We start from the raw sequence: 19,958 nt of genomic DNA, 5'->3' as shown, positions 1-19,958 counted from the left end.
AGACCACTAACAATAAGAAGGGAGAGGTTAGGTTTTAGGCCATGCAGGAGGTTGTGGTTGAGAGAAAAGGGCCCAAGAGAAAAGAATCCAAGTCAGTGGTGGCAATTGGGGTTTGGAACAATTCTTTAGCTGAAGGGAGGGTGGCTGCAGTGGCTGATTGTCTAAATTTTATAGATTCAGGTACAGCCCCAGAGCAAACATCCTTAGCTTGACCAATGTCCAGATCATGAGTGGATATCCAGTGCCCAATATTCTGCTTGCTGATCTTTGGGTACTATGACAGAGCACTTCTCAATTAAGTTGCTACAGAAAGCACTTACTTCTAATGGGGGTGACTGAAATAAACCCTTATGTAGTAAATACCAAGAGGATTTAAGATTTCATTAAGATGATACTAACTAGATAATGCATTGCTTCCCAATCAAAAGTTGACTACGAAAGGGATCTGTAGCCCAGAAAATAGGGTGATTAATAGATTTTATTAAATAAATAAACTTTTAGAATATCTCTTGATATCCATATAGATTGGACCCAATCGCCTATACCATCTACAAGATGCAATTCAATTCAATAAAGATACATTGAACACCTACTTTGTTCGAGGTATTAGACTGGTCATTGGAGATGCATGGAAGGAAGATTAAATCATATTGACTTTTCTGTACTTATTAAACCGCTAGTGAGGACTAAAATACTTTGAAATGACTTGGTAAAGAAAGTGTTAAAGGGAGAAAATGGAGAAAAATGATATGCTCATTTTAGACAAGAATTACACTGTGCAGTTCTCATTTTTTCTCTACTGCACCTACAGCATTCTGAGCCCAGCAGTTAGACAAATACTCGTCAAGTTGAATTAACCAGAAAATTAAATTAATTAACATACCCTTTTCCCCTTTCTATTTTCTCTTCTCTCCTCCCAGCATTCCAGCAATTTGAGGCTTTACAAAACTACAAAGTAGTGGCATTGAGATTTAAAGCTTTGCCAAGAAAGCTTCCAAACTAAAGAAATTCGTTAGAGCCTCAGAAGTGAAATTTCAGCCTCACGTGACATTGGTACCTCTCCTAATTACAGGCTCCATTCTCTTTAATGCTCGAGTGTCTCCCTGCTACAGAGCTCTAAGTAGTACCCTGGAAGCCTAAAAAAAAAACAACCGCTGTGCTGCCTGAGCAACAGATGTGTGACTAGGGGCTAATTTAGGCCCTAGGAAGATCAGGCTCATTCTTTTTTCTTTTATTATTTTCCTTCTCTTTCCTTTTATTATTACTTATTTAAGTCCACATGATTCATCCTTTAAAAAAATTTATCTCCTGCAATGTTGACGTTAACTACCATAGCCAAATATGGTCAGTTCATAATTATTGTAAGATTCAATGGAGATCAAATGGAATAAAAAAGAACAGCTTAGAAGATGGAAAACTAAGGGGAATGCAACTTGCAGTAGGAAGACAGGACATTATGATGAGAGATTCCACTAATAAAGTATAAACAACATTTGGATTTTAAATCAAATTGATTTTAATTTTATTTATTCATTTACTTAGAGACGGTCTTGTTCTGTTGCCTAGGCTGGAGTGCAGTGGGATGATTATAGCTCACTGCAGTCTCTAACTTCTGGGGCCAAGTGATGCTCCTGCCTCAGCCTCCTGAGTAGCTGGGGCTACAGGCACGTGGCACCATGCCTAGCTGACTTTATGTTTAAATGTTTTGTAGAGACAAGGTCTCACTATGTTGCCCAGGCTGGTTTTGAACTCTTGGGTTCAAGTGATTCTCCTGCCTTGGCTTCCCAAAGTGCTAGAATTATAGATGTGAGCCAGTGCTCCTGGCCCACATTTCTTTTTAGTTAATACACACATTTAATGTTGCCAGTAGCGAGAGGCTTAACATTTACAAAAAAAATATTTAACTGGACTAGTGAACAGTCATTCTGGATAGTAAAGTAGCTGCTAGAAAAATTGTGCTAATGTTTCCCCCTGTTGGAGAAGTGGACACAAAGTAAGGATGACTTGGGGAAAATAATTTAATTCAGTCAAACACAGCAACATCTCTGCCCTCATGACGGAGGAAGCGCTAAGAGACTGATAAGAAAATCATGACTTCATTGTGGGAAGGGCTGTGATGGAGGTGTGCTTGGAGGTCCTGGGGGCCAGGAGGTGGGTACCTGTGGTAATGTGGGGCTCGGGGAGGTTCTGAACAAGTGAGACTAAGGAGGTGAAGAAAGGAAAGGAAAGGTATACCAGGGAGAGGAACAGCAGTGAGAAGAAATGAAGGTAAGAGAGATGTAACTTCTCTGAAGAAGATGAGGGTGCCTCTGCCTTAAAATCTTGGGATTCTTCTGAGAAGGTGGCATGTCCTTTCTTGCTTCTTACAGTTATTTGAAGTCTTTCTTGGGATTTTAGCACCTGGTAGCTGACTATTCTCTACCAGAAATCCCTGGGCATGTGTCTATAGTGAGTGGGTGCTGTGTTGTGCACACAGGAATGTGACAGGTGGGCTCATGTGCATGGCACGAGTTACCATTTATTTATTAAGCATTTACTATATATGCTAGGTAATATGCAAAGCATCTTGCAAACATCTCAGTTAAATCCCAGAACAATCCCAACGTAACACTTTCCCAAGGAAAGAATTTAAAGGGGTAAGTACTTACTTACGGTCATACAATTAGAGAAGAACACCGCTTGGATAAGAACTCAAGTCTGTCTTACTACAATGCCTGTGCCCTTAAGCATTAAGTTATTTTGGTTCTGGGAAGAACAAATCCTATGTTCCTAGTTATCCCACATTCATTTGTTTTTCCTTCCTATTTTTAGCTTGAGGGTCATTTCCAAATTCAGAGTCGTTTAAAGAACCAGCCTCATTTTTTTCTTACTCACTATTCCCAGGTCTATAACTTTGTGTTAATATTGTTTGCACCAAGTTCCCAAAACACCAAATTGATCTTTGTTTCAAGATAATTACCTTATTAGCAAGATGGCTATGACAGGCTTGATTTAAAAAATAATTACAGAGTGAAAACAGAATGGGGGATTGTTTAACAACTTAATAGCCACTGGGCTCTTTGGATAATTGAACAACTTTTCCCCAAGTTTTAGGAAAAATATAAGTGAAGCAGGAGAGACAAAGAAAATTATGAGACTGGAAATCAGATTTATAATAATGGAATTGACATTTACCTCCATGGGCGGAGGAAGAAAATATGCAAATAGATTTAAAAATCCTTATAAATGCTTTTGATGCTAAGACTTTATGTGAATTTAGCTGATTCAACTCTATGGATAGTTACTCTTCTTATTCTTCTGCTAAAATGACTAGATCTTTGACAGGAAGCAACATGTAGAAAAAGAGATTACTTGTCATCCCTACCTACATTTTATTTTCTGAATTGTGGCTCACAGAGAAAAATAATTTTATTAGCCACATATCAATGAACTATGAACTCAGCAAGTTCAGATTCATGTATAGCCTAGTGTTGATCCTGTTGAGTAAGAATCGTATTGATAGATCTTGCAGGCAGTAGTTGAGTTGGGCTGATAGCAGGGATGAAGAAGAGTGAGTCAGGGGATACAGACGAAGAATCTTGGGATTATCCTTCTGAGAAGAAAGAGATGATGCTCTTTCTTGCTTCCTACAGTTATTTTGAGGCCTTCGAATAACTTCTCATCCCATCAAAACCTGTTTATATGTGTCCTGGCTCTACCTTCTCTATCACTTTTGTTTGAGATTATGTTTTCTTTAGTTATGCCTCTTTTTTTTTTTTTTTTTCAAATATGCTTGAGCCTTCCAAAGACATTAGCAATGAGAGATTCTGTTCTGCAAAGATGCAGCTTCACTCAAAGACAAAGTGAGCACAGGCTCTGAAGAGCCTCTTAGCCTTCTGCTGCCTCAAGTCAGGTCTGCTTCTCTTTATATTTTCACCTCTGCAACCATGGGCATGGTCAGTCTCTTCCTAAAGGGGACTGGAATTGATAAGCTTACAAACGCATAAAAGGTACATAGTCTTTGCAAAGCAACAGATGCCTTCGAATTTTTATAGACAATATTCCACTTGGTACACATGGTCAACAGTAGAGACAGAAGCTAACTAGAATTTGTTAGAAGCCTCAGGGAAAAAAGCTAAGCCTGAGAAAAACAAAATTAATGCCAATTTTAAATGCAACCCTCAGGCTCTGCAGAATGAGTCAAACTTGATCACACAAAAACAAAGGCAGTATGTCCACTTTTACAAAATGACAAAGTGACTTTGTAGGATATTTAGAAAGTTTATCACATTTTACAGGACCCCTTTTCTTCTAAACAAAAGTTTATCACATTTTGCAAGACCCCTTTTCTTCCAAACAAAGCTCCATTCTTATCCAGAAAGAAAAGAATCCACTGTGTCCCCCAGCAGTGTAGGAGATCAGCAACATGTTTGAACTCTCCCAAAGTGGTCTCCTTCTTTCACTGTAGGAACAACTGAGGGAGAGGAGAGCCCTCATATTTACTTTTAAAATTATTGAGGGGACTGCAAATTTAAAGTTCTCTTGTCCTGAGTATTCTTAGATCATTTTAAGATAAGATAAGAGTATTCTTACAAACTATGTGAGTTACAATTAAGTTTTTGGTAAACTTCCCAGTAAATTCTTGAATTCTCAAGCTCATTGGAAGTTTCTAATAGTTGATTATGACTCAACCAATATTTACTGAGTACCTACATTTGTTGTGGATAGTATGAAAAGATGTTTTTTCTCTAGTATCATATAATACAGGTTATGTTTTGACCTGTTATGAATGTCTTCTCCCTGTCCAAGTAGGAACTTTCATTAGAGATGACTGAGAAAGTGACACCACTAAGTGTGTAGCCATTTATATATTAATTCATTACAAAAACTTGCTATGCACCTATTGTATGCCATGCACTAGGGTTCATTGTTCAGTAAAATAGGACTCTTGCCCTTAAAGAGCCCACAATCCAGTGAGGGAGACTTTTACTTAACCCTAACAGTAATGCAAAATAAGGGCTGTCACAGAGCTGTATAGAGAACTACAGTAGTAGATCAAAGGAGAAAGAAGGATTAACTGGTCTCAGAGAGGGAAGGAGGATTAAGAAGGGTTTGTGGAGTAAGTGGGAGTGAAGATTAAAGAAAGTGTCATAGGAGAGAGAGAATTTGAGCCCACAATATTCCAGGCCCATGAAGATCCTTGTGTGAGTTTGTGGCTGCCCCACCACATACTCTTTATCTGACAAGAATTTATGAATCACAAAGCACACATTCAGATTTGCTTTTTTTTTTTTTTTTTTTTTGAGACAGAGTCTCACTTTGTCATCCAGGCTGGAGTGCAATGGCATGATCTTGGCTCACTGCAACCTCCACCTCCCGGATTCCAGCAATCCTCCTGCCTCAGCCTCCCAAGTAGCTGGAACTACAGGTGCATGTCACCACACCCAGCTAATTTTTGTATTTTTAGTAGAGACAGGGTTTCACCACGTTGGCCAGGCTGCTCTCGAACTCCTGACTTCAAGTGATACGCCCACCTCAGCCTCCCAAAGTGCTGGGATTACAGGCATGAGCCACTGTGCCCGGCCCAGATTTATATTATTTTAAAATCTGACTTGAGAAATCAGTTCCTTAATAATGTCAACAATACTGCATTGTTTGTCTTTGACCACAGGTCACACTAAAGGGAAGTGATGACGTGGAGAGGTAGACCACTTGGATCAAATCCCAGGTCCACCTTACTAGCTGTGTGACTCTGGAGGAGTTACTGATTCTGTAATCTTCTTTCCTCATCTAGAAAATAGTGTCATGTGGGTATGGAATGCTGAAAGGTAGAAAATCCATATACAGAACTTTGCATGTAGTAAATCTAAGTGTTGCCAATTATACTGGGAAGTGGCAAGTGGTTGTCTATGTAGAACCACATTTTCTGGAAGTATTTGAGGTGGGATAAATTCTTTTAAGTTCAAAATGACTTACATCTCTTTCTAATAACTTCTTAGCTTTCATGATCACTTCTTTTTAAAAATCCCCTGTTTTAGTTATTTCATAAATGCCATTATAAAAATGATAAGAGAAATAAAAGCCACAATAGCAACAAATTGTCCCAATCTGTGCCTAGTTTTCATTTTTCCATAATCTCTTTTGAACCAAGCAGACACTAACTTAAAGGAGATGACCTGCAAATGAATAAATGAATAAATAAATGAATTGCTGTCTCAATGGCTTTGCCTCCAAAAGAAGTATAAGGTATTACAAAAATTATGCCCTGACAACTAGCTAGATTGATGTGTTTACTCTGAAGGCGGTAATAACTATAGTTATAGTATCACAAAATGCTTTCCTGAGATTTAAAAGATTTTACTAGCCTGGACAACATAGTGAGACCCTGTCTCTACAAAAAATAAAAATAAAAAATAAAAATAAATAGCTGCATGTGGTGGGGCACACCTGCAGTCCCAGCTACTTGGAAGACTGAGGTCGGAAGATTGCTTGAGCCCAGGAGGTTGAGGCTGCAGTGAGCTGTGATCACATCACTGCACTCCAGCCTAGGGGACAGAGCAAGACCCTGTCTCAAAAATATACACAAAAATAAATAAAAAATATTTTAAAGGAAATCCCACTACTATGTCCTGGTTGGAAGGGCAAAATGGGACATGGCGGGCAAAGTGATGAATTTGGAATGAGAAACTACAGCAATGACATTAATACAAGATCACAGAATAGGTTTCCATGAATTATATTTAAAAAAAAACCCCCACCAATCATTCCCTTGGCCACCAAAAGGCCATTTCCTTTTGGCATACAATCATGACCTACTTAGCTGTCTTGTCAGAAGACTCAGAACTATTATTATGAATGTGCAGATTTGGATTCTGTGTTTGCCAGTCACAATTAACACAGCTGAATGACAGCCGAGAGAGTTGAACACAACCCCCTGGGCACATACTGAAGAGAAACCAATATGGGTTCTCTCTAAAATCCAGATACATAATTTTTAAAGATTTGTAAGTAGCCAGATACTTATCTCACTTTAAGAAAACATTAGTGTTTGTTTAAAATGTGTTATTTTATTTCTTTCTCTAATATGTCAAGGGAATTACAGAGGGATTTTGCCTTAAACTTTAAGTCAGTTATCTCATATACAGCATAGAATAAATCAGTAATTACCCTGAAGAAGAGCTAAGCAACTCATTAGAAAGGCCTCAAATGTATCAGAGGCTGTTTCACATTCGATTCATGAGATTTTGAGCTTGGAAACTTGTGCTTAGGAGGAATACTGAAAAATTAACACCCATTTTAATCTCATGCCTTGTAATAATACTCGTAGCATATTTTAAACTACAGTCAGGCCTAAACATACACAATCAATTTAGACTGTATAATTATATATGCTCACAGTCAATGGTTAATCTGTAATATAGCAGAGACAAATAAAAATACGAAGAATCTTCTGGATGTTTCAACTACTCTGCATGATCCAAGGATTCTAGAATTTCTCATTTTTATTCAAGGAGAATATTGGAGTCTACATACCTGTTCTTTTGCTATAGAAGGAGGAAAATGCAGCTGTTAATTCTATCTTCTAAAAGGAAAACAAAGCCACTCTATGAAGCCATAAATGACTCAGGATAAGTGGTTATCAATATTTGTTTCACCCCATTTATTTCACTTTCCTAATTTCTGAGCATTTGGTGTAATGAAGAAGTTAAACGTGTCAGCTCTGATGTCACACCAGCCATGTGGCTCTGGAAAACATCCATCTCAGTTTCTGCAGGCATAAAATCAAGATAATAACAATTCCTACCTGATGAAAATAATCCATGCAGTGAGTCTGCACATGGGAAATGTTTTACAGATGCTGGTTATTATTATGATTTATTTCTTAGAATCTGGTTCTTCAGTGTCTTTTTTTGTAGCACCTATCCATCTGTTTATTCACCCATTAGCTATTAATTGAACACTTGCGATGGACAGATACTGCAACAACAGCCTGAGGAGATAGATATATATGTGTATATATATATACACACACACATACATATATATATATTTTTTGCATAAAGAAGGTACTGAGAGAGACAAATAAATATAAACCAGGTTGATGTGCCTATGCCTCAGCTGTTGTGAGTGTTGGCAGCTAAGAGCTAAGAGCTCACTTCTGCACCCTTCTCTGGAGGACTGCTCTTAACTAATGGGTGCTGTCTGGGAGCAGGCCTCAACCCCTGGGGCTGTTTCCATAATCATCCTACCTGCCTGTACAACCAGGCTGAGGCTAGATTTCTCCTGAACCCATTTATTTGTGTCTGACTCCTTTTCCTCCCTACTGCTTTTCCCCTCGTTCAATGACAGGTGTCTTCTGAGAGCACTCCCTCAACAGACCTTGTCAGAGGGTCTGCCGCTAGGAGATCCAACCCAAGACAAAGTTTGTTCATGGATTATTTTGATAAAGTTTGATAGCAATGCAGGTTTCAAGTAATTAAATAATGGTTAACCAACTATTTCTAGAGCTTCCTTAAAATACATAGATACAAATAATCTATTATTCTTCCAAAGTGATTGTACACGTACATTTTAAGTATTCTTATTAAGGTGCCTCTGCCTTTCTTTGTTACTTTAGCTTTTTTAGAGCTTCCTCATCTTTAAACATAAAAAATCTTCTACATGCAGTATTATATATATCTAATAGATGTAAATTAAGTCGAACAAAAATATTATTCAAGGACTTTTAAACATTTTGTGTTTGCTTTCATTTCCTATGTTCTTTCAAAGTTGAAATAAAAGCCTTTCTACTTTTTTAAAACAGATTGGTGATTTTGATGATCTCCCTGGTTCCATGTTTATTCCTATTGCCTTTTCTTCATTTACTCATTACAAGTGGTCTGGGTTTGCCCTTCTGTGTAAAAGTAAGTTGTTAGCATCATCAACTCTGAGCTAAAATTGGCTTCTCCCCTCTCACCTGAGTGTCCAGAGTAACAGTTTTATCAGTGAACTGTTTACTGATACTGAGTAATGAGGCCATCCAACATATATGTAGTAATCTAGGGAAATAATTTTCACATGGTGAAATACGTGCTCTAGTAAAAACTTTTGCCTCTGTGTTTTGTAAGCCATGACAAATAATGCAATTATAAATAATTATAGATGAGTGCCTGGTACAGGGATTTCACACCAATAGAAATTGTGCTTACGTGGCTTTTTAAAGAAATTAAGCATAACTGATTTTACCTGGGTAGGAATGTCGAACATGAACAGAATGAATTTCTTAATATTCTGCAGGTCTCTTATTGAATGGCTAATTAGCCTTCATAACTGGTAATCCTTTACCAAATCACAGAATTATAGGGTTAAAATAGACCTTGAATGTCCAGCCCTCTTCTCACTCCTGAATTTGGACAGACCAAAGGCTTGAAGTCTGCTTGCCATGAAATTACCCTTTTTTAAAAAAAAAGATTTTTTTTTTCTTTTTGAGACAGAGTCTCATTCTGTTGTCCAACTTGGAGTGCAGTGGTGCGATCACGGCTCACTGCAGCCTCCACCTCCTGGGTTCAAGTGAACCTCCCACCTCAGCCTCCTGAGTATCTGGGACTACAGGCATTCACCACCACACCCAGTTGATTCTTGTATTTTTTGTAGAGATGGGGTTTCACCATGTTGCCCAGGCTGGTCTTGAACTCCTGGGCTCAAGCAATCTGTCTGTCTCAGCCTCCCAAAGTCCTGAGATTATAAGCTTGAGCCACCGTGCCCAGCCTTAAAGAACAAATTTTAGAGACACTGTGGTGTCATATTATGCATAAAATAATTTGCAATTATTTAACCTCTCAAATTTTCACAAATTTCCTATTAATCATACTATCAGTTTCTATGAAAAGCTAAAATTGTATTCATTTCCTCCATCTTCCTTTTTTCTGCAGTCATCTTCTCCTTCTCACTACATCCTTCTGTCACTTTTCTGTACTTAACTTACGTAATGCAGCATTTCTGCTGTTTCCGGCAGCCTCAGTGGCCCAGATAATGATACTTCCTTCTTTCCTATTAGCAAGGCCCAGAAACTATTCTTGCAGCAGTCATTGATTAATCCATTTTCTTTCCTGGTGTTTGGGACAAGAATTTGCAAACATCTTAACTACACATTTGAAAATGGAATGTTTCTAACCCCTTATTTCCACTATTTTCTTTTCTCAGGCAGATGTGGTCTTGGCTTTTACTAATAGTGTATCACATCAAAGTAATTCTACAGTATCTCTCTGGAGACATCAGAAAGACAGCCTTGGGATATCAACTTTCACACCTCACAGGGTTCCACAATACATTCCCCGGCAATTCAGGCTGCTCTCTAGTCAAAGATGTCAGTTACTATTCTCAAGGTCGTAAGCTTCACTGATCCTTAATGATGCTACTCGGCTATCAGTAAGTCTTCTATTTTCCAGACAGGGTAGTCCTCATTTCGGAGCTAGCTCTGCTTCCATCCAGTCTCCTGCTTCTCCTCTTCTACTTTCCTCCACTTCCCTGATATTCTGAATTTGCTTCCTTAATTTGTGGTCTGTGACTCAGACTGTCCATCGCAACAGAAGCCCTTCCAGTCACCCCATCAAAAGAGCCTTCACACTTCACATTCTCTTTTTCTCCTTTTGGCCAAGTGGAGAAAGTTCGAGGCTGTAATCAATCTTTTTTTTTTTTTTTTTTTTTTTCCATAGAGCTTATACTTGCCACATTGTTTTCAGTAGTGCATAATAGTTTTCTTAAATGTCAGGCTTTATGTAGCTGATAACGTTTTAAAGGTATTTCTCCCACATTTCATTCTGAATTATCATAGGTTCCCATACATGAGGAATGCTTAATGCAACAACAACAACGAAACAACCAAAAGAACAACTACGTTCTTTTGCATGGCTTTGGGTTTCTCAGATGTTAAAGATTTAGTGGCAAAGATGAATGCTGAAAATAATTTACTGACAGAGGGCAGTGCTTGGGGTGATGATAATTTAGAGATAATACACATATTAATTTGTTCTCTAAATGTAGCTTTTAACATTGAATGCATACAGGGACAGAGATGCTGTGACTGCTGTTTCACTTTTCCTTCCCTTTAAAGACAAACATCCGTTAATCCAGCAGCTTGACTTGTATCATAAAATATGCATGTCACTACGGAGACCAGTGAGGTTGATCTGAATAAGCAATTAATGTCCAACACTTGTGATACTGTATTTGCAGAATTATGGAAGAACAAAGGTTACAGAGTAGAATAAGAGGAATTCAAACCTTGAGTCTCTTAAAGCCTCATTTATATATATGCATGACAATGGAACTTTCAAACAATATTATTGTTAATATGGCATTATGTCATAATGGATCAAGAAACGGTAATGCTTGTCATTTAAAATGGCGGGATAATAAGATAATAAGCAACTGAGAAATCAATGTTAGACAAAAGTATCCAGATGGTGGTTTTAGCAGCCAATTTTAACACAGAAATAATGGTTTACATTGCTTTGAGCAAACCTTTACTAATGGAAAGCCAGTCTTAAACAAAAGATAAATGAGAGGATCATTATTTGGTTTTCAAATGATTCAGTTGTTCCCTAAAAATGTTACTAATCAGATACCAAGTCCTGTTAATTCCCAGCAGAATGTAGCTAACTTTAAGCAAGATGCAAGAGGCTTGTTTTGACTCCGTGCTGATAATCACTTAGAGTATGTTTTCGGACACATGTGATTAAGCTTCTTCACCTATAAATGAAGACATTCTGGGTCCAGTCAGTGGTTTCCAGCCTGGAAGTCTGATTGGGGTTTAGGAAAGCAGTGATAAGCATCCATAAGTTACTTTAAAAAATATTTTGCATTTCAGAATGCCTAATGGGAATTGTGTTTGTGTCCACGAAGATGCTCTAAATGTAAGCTAAAACCTTGAGTTTCTTTGCTTGGCCTTGTCAACTTAGTAGTAACAGTGGTTAACTCATGCTGGTCAAAGTTCTGATTGATTATAATGACATTCTAGAAATTTACAGTGACAATTAAGGTAAAATAATATTTAATGTTCCTTAGAGATGAAAAAAATTGTGTATCCCTAAGTTTTATATCTTTAACATTTTAATATTCCTCCTTTCCATTGCCAATGCCATTGTTCAAGTTAAAGTCACTCTCATGTCCTAGCTGGAAGTTGGCAATAATTGCTTAACTCCTTCTTGACTTCTGGCTTAGTCTTCTGGTCACAGCAAGCCACATACTACCAGCAGGTTGATCTTGCCTACATCTTGCTCAAAAACATTCAGGCGCAGCACTATTCACAACAGTTAAGAAATGAAATCAACCTGTGCATCCATGAACAGATGAATGGATAAAGAAAATGTAGCATATTTATACAATAGAATTCTATTCAGCCATAAAAAGAATGAAATCCTGTCATCTGCAGCAACATGGGTAGAACTGGAGGTCATTATCTTATGTGAAATAAGTCAGACACAAAAAGACAAATATTGCATATTCTCACTTATATGTGAGAGAGAAAAAATTTGAACACATAGAGGTAGGAAGTGAAAAAAATAGAGACTGGGAAGGGTGAGTGCAGGTAGGGAGAGGGGAAGATGAAGAGAAATAGGTTAAAATAAAGGGAATAAATTAAATGATGTTGAGAACAGAGTAGGATGACTATACTTAACAAAAATGTATTGTACTCAGGTGATGGACACCCTGAATACCCCTGACTTGGTCACTACACATTATACATATGTAACAGCTTTTCTCACGTACTCCAGAAATGTGCAGACACAAGACATTCAGGGACTTATTATTTCCTACGAGATAAAATCCACCCCTGACATGGTGTCTCCAGGCTGCCCTTTCATACTGATTTTACCCCACTCTTTCAATACAAATCTTATGCTTCTTCCAACCTGGTTTACTACTCATCTCACAGTCTCATATGAGCTGCCTGCCTCTACTCCTGTGCTCTCCCTTTCACCCCAGAGTCCTCCACACCCCTCTGTGTAATCACAAGCTTCTTCTAAACACTCAGCTCTAGCCCCCTTCTCCATGAATTGAAGCCTACATCATCTCCTCTCTTAAGTCCAGAGACAGACAGTGTCAGGCTGTTACTCTTATTTAGTATTTGGAATATGCTGCCTTATAATATTGCCATCCTGAATAAACGATAGACTCTTGGAAGGAGTGGACTTCTTGCAAGTCTCTAAATTTCACACACAGCCTAAACTAATTTATTTGACTTACTAAGGGCTCAAAGAGAATTAATATTGATTAATTTATTAAAAATTACTCTATGATTGCCAGGAACACAACTGTTATACTAAGCAAGGTTATGACTATTCCAAGCCTCTTAAAAAATTTAAAAATAATTAAATCAAAGTAATATATACAGAGAGTTTAAAAAGTAAGATAATATGGTATCAAAAGGCTTCATGAAAAATAGCAGTCTGCTCTCTTGCAGGCAAACTCATTTTTACTTCAGCTGTTTCCGCTGGAAGTTATTGCCATTATAAACAATATATTTGACTGCTATTTCTTGATTTCTCAGTTTTAGGATTTATCTCTTTTTTTTTTTTTTTTTTTTTTTTTTTTGAGACGGAGTCTTGCTCTGTCACCCAGGCTGGAGTGCAGTGGCCCGATCTCAGCTCACTACAAGCTCCGCCTCCCGGGTTCACGCCATTCTCCTGCCTCAGCCTCCCGAGTAGCTGGGACTACAGGCGCCCGCCACCTCGCCCAGCTAGTTTTTTTGTATTTTTTAGTAGAGACGGGGTTTCACTGTGTTAGCCAGGATGGTCTTGATCTCCTGACCTCGTGATCCGCCCGTCTCGGCCTCCCAGAGTGCTGGGATTACAGGCTTGAGCCACCACGCCCGGCCCATAGGATTTATCTCTTATACCACTTTTCACCTCCTATGGTTGTGATCTCCAAATACTATTATGCCACTGTTTTCTATTACTTGATTAATTCTCTCATGGCATCCTGTTCCTGTTCTGTGGTGACACTACTTCCTCATATTTCTCTGAAGATGTAACTAGACTGCTAATGTTTTCTCGCATTTCCTGTGTTGTTTCCATTTCTTCCAGGTTCATTGCTTTTTGTTGTGTATATTGCACCTGCTTTCACATTGAAAGCTTTCCTCGAAAGGCCTTTTTGTTGACCACACATATTTATGAACAGTGGGAATTTGATGCCTAATAGTAGAATGTAGCCAAAATATTTATTATTTTGGGGGGGGGGCAGAGAAGGGGCAGAAGACAGAAACAGAAACACACACTTAAAAGCTGTGTAAAGTCTCAATTTACCTTCATGAAGTCAGACTACCCAAAATGTCACTGATACATGAAGAAAACTGCCCTATCCTGAGCATCTCACCCACTTCATAGCAATCTATTAATCAACAAATTTTGGCTGTTGATGAATAGAGTTTAAGAGTTAAACTTACTGTTATACATCCAGTAAGGGGCAGAGCCAGGACTTGCACCCAGGCAATGTACTTCCACTATACCATTCTGCCTCTCACTCCACAACTACCAAACAACCCTCAGTCCTGCCATTCACTAATTGGTTATCATTTGTAGAAGTAGCGTCATCATTACCAGATCCTAGATGTACTGCTGCAAACAAGGGGTGTGTCCATTTTGATAGATGCTATTTATATACTTTGAATTCACTTCCATAGTGACTGTTGGGCATTGAGTTATTTCTAGTTTCTGTTATGGGGCATGTGGATTAATTCAGAAAGGTGTTCTATTTCTTTTATTTTCCTTCCTCTTTCTTTTTCCTTATTTTCTCTTCTGTTTTTCTTTTGCATTGTTTCAGAGGCAGCATGGGGTGGTAGAAAGAGCTTGGGTAAACCAAGACTTGAATCTCTGATCTGATTGACTTATGCAGGCTTTCTGAGTCTCAATTTCCTTATCTTTAAAACACAGTCAGTAATGTCCACCTGTAGCATTTCAGTAAGGATATGAAATAATATCTATAAAGCATCCAGTGCAGAGCTTAATTTAGTTTTCCAATAAGTATAGTAGATATAATTATCACCATCACTACATAGTTCTAGAAATATTGCACATTAAAAGGATTTTGAAAGATTTTGTTACATACTTCCAACTATCTTTTATAACCATAGTGTAAAACATTGCTGCCTGCAGTGTATGAATGAATGTACTCTACAGCTCTGTCATTGTAGAGTTTCGTTATTATTGATGATTTAAGTAGTTGTGAGGTGGTACTGCACGTTTGGGTTACTTGATATTTCCTTGATTCGCAGCCAAGTATGAACGTTTTTTTCTAAATAATGTTTGTTTGTGCCCATCTGTAGAATAAGGACCTGCTATTATGCTTAAGGTTTTTCTAAAAATGTGAAATTTAGATATGAAGAAACTGCCATATTCATGGTGGTTTTATTATATCTCTAGTATAACATATTTTTAATCTTTTAATAATGAAATTCATTCACCCTTCTCCTATTTGCTCAACAGTGAAGGGAAATATATTTTCCTTAATAATTGGAGCAATTATATTACAGTTTAAATGGAAAAACCCCATATATTTAACTGTTTCATTCAACTAGAGTTCATTGTGGCTTATTTTTCTTTATATTGGTAGCTACTCATTTCCTAGAGTATTATTACCACTTAAAAATACTTGATTTAACATATCTCTGTATTTCATATTTTATAAAGTTCTTCACATGTTGATATTACTTTTTGATATTTTAGTTGGAATTGTAGTAACTTTGTTCTTCAACATTAGGGTCAAAAACAAGAAATATATTGGCTTTTACTCAAATAGTCCTTTGCTTTTCCCATGAAGGTTTCATAATTTTTTTTATTCAGTGCTAGAGAATGCCATATTAGCATAAGTAGTAGATATTTATTATTTTTATTGATACAGGGAATGGCATCTCTTTTCCTTCATTATTGTTCATTTTATGATCACTTTACTAGATTTTCTAGATCATCACATATTGCTTTTAGTTTATTACCCTGGATTTCCCAACCATAAATGGTTTGCAAATGGTAATCTTTGTCTTTCTTTATTCCTGTGTTAATCCCCCATTTTTTATGACTTCTCACAGTGGCAGGAATCCTTAATAATATAGATAACTTGAGTGCACTAAAGTGTACTCTTGTTTTGTTTGGAAATGTGTGTAATATATTTTTGTTAAGTATAGTGACTGCTAATTTTCAGTAAATGCCACTTTAAAAGAGTAATTTTATGCTTAACCTTTACTTTTCAAAAACTCCAGAAGAATGTATGACTTTATCAAGTGTCTTTTAAAGCAATCTATTCAAATACTCATTATGATGTTTTTGAATCATTCTGCTGACATTTATCATAATAATGGTTTTTCTAATATGGTACTAAACTGTGTTGTAGGGATACACTTTATTTAGGTAGAACAAATGAATTGGTGAACATATTCATTTGTTCTCTTTCTATTTCTTTTATTTAGGACCATAAGTGGGTTGTCTGAACAAGCTTTACTTTTAGCAATAAACTTGGCAGTATTTAGGCTCAAGATGACAGATGCCTCAAGAATAATGTGATTCTGGATGAAAGAGTATTATTATTAACAATAACATCACATCACTACAGGGTTTGAAGGCTAGAAGATCTGTTAGACAGTCTCTAGTATCCATGTTAACTCTTTATTAGCAGTTGAGGAAACCAAGGCCCCAAGATGTTAATGACTTGCCCAAGAATCCACAGATGGTTGGTGGGATAAAATAGAATAAAAACATACAAAAATGTGTTTTAGGCTGGGTGCAGTGGCTCATGCCTGTAATATCAGCACTTTGGGAAGGTGAGACGGGTGGATAACTTGAGGCCAGGAGTTTGAGACCAGCTTGGGCAACAGAGTGAGATCCTCTCTCTACAAAAAATTAAAAATTAGCCAGGCATGATGGTGCATGCTTGTATTCCTATTCAGGAAGCTGAGGTGGGAGGATTATTTGAGCCTAGAAATTTGAGGTTGCAGTGAGCCGTGATTACACTATTGCATTCCAGCCTAGGTAACAAAGTGAGACCCTGTCTCTAAAACAAATGAAATATTTAAGAAAGTGCTTTACATCTTTAGTAGAAATGGCGATATTTAAATCTGGTATTATCATTTGCCCCAGTTTTGCATTTTGAGCATAACTTCTAAACAGAAATAAATAACAACAACAAAAAAGATTAAAGGATTATAAAATGGGTCTTATGAGGAAATTTAAAAGGATCTGGGTTCATTTATGGGAAAAAGATTGAAAGGACTTAATCTCATTTTTAATGCAGAAAAAGATTTCTTAATGAAAAGAATGTCTGAAAATCTGTTTTATAAAAGTTCATGGAGGAACTGCTGGTGAAAATGGTTGCCTGAGATCCCTAGGCAATGCAGCAACCACCTTCAACTTGTGCAGCCTCTCCCTGTGCGGAGGGTGGGTGGAGGGGGGTGGCATGTGCATGGCGAAGGAGGTCTGGCAAGCAATAATGCATTTAAGATTTTTCTCATTAATCTCCTACTTTGCTTATTTTAATGCTATCTAGTGTACTTATTAGGGTTGCCTCCATGTCAATGTGGAATTTATTTCACCTAGTAAGATGTTAGTTACTTTTAAATAACAGTGCTCTACAATTTAGCTGAATATACACAATAGAGAACTCTGAGTGCTCTAGTTGGTAATAATAGGAGAATGGTGGTAATGATAAGATAGAGTTACCTGGGAACCCCAAATATTTATGAGTTGAAGAAAATTGTTCAGATGTCCTTTGTTCAGACCTCTGTTAAGCAAACCCCTGTGAAATCAAGGATATCCTACTATTAAGGACTCAGTAAAGTAATATTTTGCTACTGCTTGCTTGCATGTCTGTCTTGCCCTCATGTATACAATGTCTTTGAAAGCAGGACCATGTTTTGTTCTTTTGGTTCCAAGCATGGTGTCTTGTACATGTGTCATGTACACAGCTGGCCTGTGTTAAATATCTGTTGAGGAAATAAACAGATGACTGGAATCTGGGCTGTCTTAGCCCATTGGGTATAACAAAATATCATAGATTAGGTCAGTTACAAACAACAGAAGTTTATTTTTTCCAGTTCTGGCAGAGAAGAAGTCCAAAATCAAGGCACCGACAGATTCAGTGTCTGGTGAGGGCCCTCTTTCCAGTTCATAAACATTCTTGTTGCTATAACTTCACAGGGTAGAAGGGAAAAGTGAGCTACCTGGGCATTACCTAATCACCTCCCAAAGGTCTCTCTGACCCCTTCCAAAGGTTGTTGATGTGGAAACAACTTCCTAATACCATTACATGTTAGGTTCCAATGTACACATTCGGGGGGAACACAAACATTCAATCTATAGCATGTGTTAAAATGAATCTTTTGCTTAAGAAAGAGAGAATTAATGTTCTGAGAGACCCTCAACCTTAAAGCATTAACAGTATTAAAATGAAAAGTGGAGTTAGGATTTTCAGAGTCACTTCTTGCAAGTCCCACCTCATTCTAAACTCCAGCCATAATGGAGTTTCCTCACCATGCCACACTTTCACCTCCATGCTCTCTCTGGCTAGAATGCTCTGGTCCCCACACTTTACCCAGCGAATTCCTATCTTCCCTTCATGGCTCAACTCAGGGCCACCTCTCCTTTGGAGACTTTCTCTGACCTTGTTAGATGGCCCTGTCTCTGTGGCACACATCTCGACAGCACAAGGTACCCAGGACTGTTGAATAACTTGTCTGTGCCCAACACTAGTCTATACGTTCCTTGAGGTCACAGAGCATGTCTTAGCCATATTTGCACTCCCCAGTGCTTATTTAGCACGGTGCCTGGTACAGAGAAGATGCTCAATAAATGCTTGCTGATTAAATCAGTAAATATGTTCACAGTTTTCCACTGGGGCTTAGCACATGTGCTGTACATTGTAAATGGTCAATAAATATTTGAGGACCTGAGTGAGCCTCCTCCAGATGAAATGTGGGGAACGGTAGAGTGCAACTGGTTGGAAATGCAGGATCTAGAGTCCTGGCTCTATCACTTAACTAGTTGTGTGACCTAAGGCAGTTACCTACCCTCTCTTAACCTCAGTTTTTAGTCTGCAAAAATGGGGCAGTTTTGAGAGGATTGGCTATAAAGTACTTAGCACAGAATCTGGCACTCAGCAAGTGCTTGATAAACGTGAGTTATTGTTATTGCTCTGGGGGCTCTAGGCCTGGGTTGTGCCTGTCACCCCACTATCCTTCCAACCTCCAGGGCTGCACTCAGCAGTTGCTTCTGGCATCCCACCTTGCTGAGGAGGATGCCAAACAGGAACTGCACTCTTGTGGTCTTCACATTTCAGCTGGCTCATTCAGTGTCTGCCTTCTTAATAGTATTCTTTACTCTGTGGGCTCAGTGGGAAACTTCAGGATTTATCATTAATAATTATGAGTTCCTTGGAACCCTGCAAGCTGTTGAGATGCTACAGAAGCAGATTTAAAATCCAGCCTTCTTACCAGAAATAATCAAACATGTTTTAGACCCCATTGGCTTTCAAGACCTTTATGAAATGTATATGTTAAATACTGACCCAGATACGTTATTTATGCTTGTTAGATTCATGTAATATACAAATTAAAATCTGAGAAAAATCCCCATACAATAAAGATAAAACAGCATGGAGATAAAACAGTAGTAATGAAGTATATCACCTCTCTTGTTTCTGTTCCTTACATTTATTTTACTTTCAAATTTCAACTTGGAAATCTTGTGTATTCTTTAAAGATAGATGTGCCCTGCTTAAGCCCAAATTCCTACCTAAGATGTTAAGAAAATAACTAATTAAGTCATAAATTTACAACACAGAACATGCTCCTTCACTCTCACATTTCCTGCAGTATCAGGGGATCATACTGCCACCATGAAGGTTACCTGGGTTACTAGGAACAAAGGACGCCAAATACAACAACCAGCAGCCCTTTAAATCTGTGCAGAGTCCCAGACCAACTCCTCTAAGTCCAAAAGATAAATAATTCTGCT

The 19,958-nt window shown here is 37.8% G+C and overlaps 1 protein-coding gene across 3 annotated transcripts in view; it reads right to left on the bottom strand.

Moving 5' to 3' along the window:
- AK5 (adenylate kinase 5) overlaps positions 1-19,958 on the bottom strand; it is a 304,302-nt gene that overhangs the window by 175,979 nt on the left and 108,365 nt on the right. The gene's annotated exons all lie outside the window — the stretch shown is intronic.

This window comes from Trachypithecus francoisi, unplaced genomic scaffold (assembly GCF_009764315.1).
Source record: "Trachypithecus francoisi isolate TF-2019V2 unplaced genomic scaffold, Tfra_2.0 Lachesis_group12, whole genome shotgun sequence".
Classification (NCBI taxonomy): Eukaryota; Metazoa; Chordata; class Mammalia; order Primates; family Cercopithecidae; genus Trachypithecus; species Trachypithecus francoisi.
Note: the sequence above shows the minus strand (reverse complement) of the source record. Positions and strands in the feature narration are given on the sequence as shown.